The following is a 5,684-nucleotide window of genomic DNA, read 5'->3' on the forward strand; positions in this document are numbered from 1 at the left end:
AAAGGTGTTTGCCAGGGGCTGGAGAGAGGGGAGAATGAGAAGTTAATATTTAATGAGTATAGCTTTCAGTTTTGCAAGATGGAAAGAGTTCTGGAATTAGATGGTAGTGATGATTGTACAACATTATGAATATTTAATAACATTGAACTGTATAGTTAAAAATGGGTACGTAAATTTTACATCAGGTGTATTTTACCACAATAAAAAATAAAAATGTATCTGTGTACTTTAAAAGTATGGATAGGCATCAACTATAAATTCTTTAAATCAGTAATTATATAATACAATTACTGGTTATTTAAAATTTTTAACAGAATATTTTTTACCTTTTTATAGTGAAAATTTTTTATATTGTAAAACTTACAGTGAGAATTTCTTTTTGTAACGTAAAATTCTTTTCACAATGGGTAATTCCTTGAGTAAAAAGTTTTCTAAGAAAAGGAGGCTTCAGTAATATATCCTCTTCAAAAGGAACTGTCAAGAGAGAAAACTGTAAGAATTCTTAAGTCAATATGAAATTTAATAAAATAAAATGTTTTCTTTAAATTTTGTGGAAAGACTATTTTATTAATATTTTGTCAAAAATAAATAATGACGTGCAGACTTTGTACTAAACCAGCTGGTATTCCAAAATAAGTCCCAGAAGCAAAGCAAATGCAGTCTCCTGCGAGGACTTTCAGAAATTAACATGCGGCAGATACGTTCAGGGCCTCTGGGTGCCGCTGTCGGCCAATCCGTGGGTGGAGTGACGCAAAGCAATCCACTGGCGACTCTAACGCAACGATACCCGCAGGCTTTTGAGAAACCTCCGGAGCGGATTCTGCACGCCATCTCTCCTGCAGTCTGTTCCAGATATCTGGGTCGGGAACGTCAGGATGGTTAACGACCCACAGTAAGGCGCTGCCATTTCTTTCCAGCACACCTTTGTAATCCGAGAGCAACCGTAGCAAGGTGTAGTCGGATCTGAGAAGCAGCATGAAGAGATAAGAAGAAATCCCCCGCAGAGAAGGCGCGCAGGCGCAGGAAGCGCTGTTTCCCTTTCTGCTGTCTTTGTTCAGCCTTGTGAATTACGGCAGCCAATGCGCTAGGAGATTCCAGAAGAGACGACCAAAGGTTTAAAAGTGGGGAACCTCACCCAAGATCTTCAGCTCAGTGACCAGGACCACTTCAGCTCAGTGACCAGGGTGAGTGCTGAGAAACCTCTCTTTACCGCCAGCAAAGAGAGCAGGGACTGACTCAAGAATGACAAATTAGATCTAGCGGGTATGCCAAAGGAAGTCCCCAGGCCCCTTGAATCTCAAACCTTCACTGGAAACCCTATAAATGTTTTTAATATAAATGTATTCCTCCTCGATATAAATAACATGGCTTTTAGGGCAGACATTTTGTTTTGAAAGTTCTAGAAAACATCTGAATGGGAGCAAAGTTTACTCCTAAACCACAGTAGATTTGGACGCTGCAGGTAATTCTCTATGAATTTATCCAATCAGTTTCAATAACCATCCTTCTGCCCCCAGAAGCAAAAAAAAAAAAAGCATTCGGGCTGCAAGTATTCTGGCTATTGGAGAAACCTGGACCAGAAAAGCACAACTGCCACCACTTAAGTGGTGGGGAGGGGGCAGAATAGCTCAGGGCAACATTTGAGTTTTGGATGTCAGTGCCACTCCTGAGCCACAAGGAGTAAAGCCATCTGCCTACAGGAGAACCTGCCCACCACCTCTTCTCTACATTCTTCAGGTGATCCCCACAGACCTAGGTGACACCCTTAAGGTAGCGTTCTCGTACACTTTCCACACACTCTAACAGGGCATACAGAATATATCTAGTGTTCAACAATGACAGCACCATTTTTTATTTTAAAGAGTGACAGTTACATCAGGCATAGAAGAGAAGACTGGAGGCAGTATAAGGGCCCATTTCAGAAACCTGGCCTAAATGGAGGTTGAGAACTATAATGCAGTGCTGGTGACTTTCAGCTGGATGTCTAGTCCTATTAGAGGCAAGAACTGTGGCAGCCCCAACCAAAACAACAGGACTCAGAGACTTGCTTAAATGGAGAAGCGAAAGATACTGTAGAGAGCAATAAACATAGCCAAAAACCTCTAATTCTTCCCCTTTAAGAATTATTCTGTAGTTCTTTGTAAGCTATTGGCAGATGGAATTCTAAACTGGAAGCAGACTCTGGAGTACATTGCTACAGACAAGGACAAGCTGTCCCTCTCCTCCAGCACAAGCATCACTCTTCATATAACCCACATCAACAAAAACGTTCTGGTTTTCCAGCAGGCCTCCTATGTGGTCCAGGATACCTGGAACACTCACCTAGAGCCTCCCTCATCGCACACTTTAGTCCTTCTGATGTGGACTTGGGGCCCTACCCACCTTCTGTTTCTTCCTGACCTGTGACCCAGTGCCACAGGCACTGTCATCTGACATGTGGGTGAGCGCAGAGCACAATGGTGTTTCACTGCAGCCTACCTTGGGGCTGACTCTATGGGCTCGCGACCAGGATTCCACAGTGTTTAGTGTTGTCCTGAGCCTGTTTGTGCTGGTGGACCGCCACTGTGAAAACACACAGGGAACGCTATTCCAGGAGCTGCAGCTAGAAGTCACAGCGGTACCACACTGTGGCCTGGCTACCTAGTCACCAAGTTGGACACTGACTTGGGCACAATGCCTGTCTGTCCTATAGTGTGCTGCAGATCACCAATTCTGACTCTTCAACCTGGGGGCGCACAACATCAGGATGCATACTGTGGTGCTGCTGGCGACAGAGACCTTACTCCAGGGCTTGCTGGTCGCCTGTGCCCAATGGCAACAGTTATCATGCTACACCTGGTCTTTGCCTACAGTTTGCAGGAGTTGCTGTTGGACCTCAGCGAACACCTGGCTGAGCTACAGTTTTGCCTGATCATAACCTTGGCCTTGATCTTGGTGCTCTTCTCTCATGGTGACTCTGGCCATCACCCTGCACCTGCAATGCTCCTCAGCCCTGCTTTCAGCCTGGTCTGTGGCCCAAGCCTGGATTTGGAGTTGCTCCCATTTCAATAAGAGAGCTTTGCCCTATTTCCACAATCTGTATATGACTCCAGATATTGCAAAATCTTAATTTCTTCAAGTTAACTCAAGAAACATCTTTCAACTGGATAGTCTCCCTAGTGCCAGCAATGAAGCCTTAAATATTACATTGGATTCAAATGTACTCATATACGTGTGAGTTTTAACACTTTTATTTTGTAAATATCCTGTTATAAATCAGTTCTGCTTGGTTTTCTGATTGGTGTGGGGAGGGGAGCTCTACAAGTTTTACTTGCTCGTTTTTATGTAGGTTTTGGTTTGTCTCATTAACCTGGACAATTCCTTTGGAGAAAGGTTTGTGCCTATTGACATATGTTCTGAAAAGTTGTGTTTCCTGCTAAAGAGCCCTTTCCTTGCAACATTGAAGGAGGTTTACTGCATCTTTAAATTTCTGCCCTTGAGCTCCATACATTTGCTCTTGAGAGGCTGAGAAACTGTAGATTATGTTATACAGGAACAGAAATTCTTCTTTCAAGAACTGTTCTTGTGGCTTTTTATTGTTTCTTTTCTTTTCTCATTTTCCAGACCCTTGTCACTCATGTGTCCATGGATTTGCTGCCAATATCTGGCACAATTTGTTTCTTAAAAATGTCTACCTCTGGAATGCAGAGAACCTTTTCCCCATAACTTTTGGATAAAGATAAATAAGTCACTCTAAGCCTGAGGCATTTTAATTAGTAACCTTTTTACTAATTTTGCAATAAGTAAAAGAAGGAAGGCAATCTAGTCTAAAAATCTCCTGCTATTTAAGAAAACCAACTTCTCTTGGAGAAAGTACTGACTGTGCTTGTAGAAAGATACATATTATCCTAATAGCCTGTCATCTGACATGTGGGTGAGCACAGAGCACAATGGTGTTCACTGCAGCCTATCTTTGGGCTGACTGTATGGGCTCATAGAGATACAGCCTTTTTCTTTTCAGTTTTGAAGAATAATATCACTACTTCTTGTGTCTCTTAAATTTGAAGTCTAAATTAGACACTCATGTGACATTTCCCAGTAAAATTCTGAGAGCTTGATGTTATTTTATTCAAAATATATTTCCTTTGGGTGTACTCAAGTGTTTTTAAAAATCCATATTAAAGATCTTTTAAAATCCACATAATACATAGACACTTCAGAAAAATAGGAAAAGTGATGGGGTAAAACATATCTTTCAAAAATTCCNATCATCATCAGCATCTGAAATGACCTCATAGGTACCGGGTTTGTCTAGTTTAGCTTCCTGAGAGGGTGGCTATGCTCAGGGGACTCCTTAGGGAATGGGGGCAAGGGTCGGCTGGGCATATCCGATGCCGACTCATATCCCCTCTGTGGGACCTTGACAAGATGTCGTTCCTCATAATCAGACTCAGATTGTAAGGGCTCTAGTGCCAAGGAGATTAAATTACAAAGAGACCATACTTGCACATTAATAGGATCTCCCTGCTGGTGAGCTCGGAGGCGAAGAGCCCTATTACTTGCTTCCAAACCTTTAGATTTAACTGTTTCTTCCCCGTGGGGAGAAGCCAACAACAGTGCTTCCGAACCACCCAGAACAATTCCTGAAAGGCTCTCTTAGACACCTCTACCCCCGAACTCTGGAGGAGATTATGAAGAAGCCGTATATACAGGCTTTCAGCTGATGGGGAATTCCCCATGACTCTGTTCTGAAAATCCCGGACGTTTCGCTTTCCCTCTAGCATACTATCCCCCTCTGGTCCTGTACGGACCCTGTACTCACCTTCAAGTCCCTGTTTGGGCGCCAAATGTTGTCAGTGATCTCTGTCAGGGATCAGGGATGAGACAGGCACACAGGATGCAGGTGCAAGATGAAGGAACAGAGAGCTACAGCTCGCTCAGGCAAGTAGCAATCACTCTGCTGTCCACATCATTTTTATTGTGCTGTGTACAAAGAAATACATGACTGAATCTACAAGGCCAGAACGATAACAATTTTTACAAAAGACAGCTGTGTTCTTCTTTAAGCTCCTAGAAAAGCTAATCTTGGTCTTTTTAACCCATAAGGAAAGGAAGTTCATGTTCCAAGAACACTCAGTACTGTTTGTAGTCTTGAGCTAGACATGTCCCGTTTGCAGGACACATCCTCATCTTGGCAAGCCATCAACTTCCATGCCCTCAGTTATCCTCTACAGAAATATATTGTAGACCCATGTTCATAGCAGCATTATTCACAATAGCTAAAAGTTATAAGCAACCCAAATGTCTATCAACAGATGAATGGATAAGCAAAATGTGGTACATACGATGGAATATCACTCAGCCTTAAAAAGGAAGGAAATGCTGACATATGCTCCAACATGGATGAACCTTGAGGATATTATGCTATGTAAAATAAGCCAGTCACAAAAATACAAATACTGTATGATTCCACTTATATGAGGTATTTAGAGTAGTCAAAATCATAGAGACAAAAAGTAGAAAGGTGTTTGCCAGGGGCTGGAGAGAGGGGAGAATGAGAAGTTAATATTTAATGAGTATAGCTTTCAGTTTTGCAAGATGGAAAGAGTTCTGGAATTAGATGGTAGTGATGATTGTACAACATTATGAATATTTAATAACATTGAACTGTATAGTTAAAAATGGGTACATAAATTTTACATCAG

The sequence above is a fragment of the Hipposideros armiger genome, unplaced genomic scaffold (genome assembly GCF_001890085.2).
Source record: "Hipposideros armiger isolate ML-2016 unplaced genomic scaffold, ASM189008v1 scaffold_11, whole genome shotgun sequence".
NCBI classification, from domain to species: Eukaryota; Metazoa; Chordata; class Mammalia; order Chiroptera; family Hipposideridae; genus Hipposideros; species Hipposideros armiger.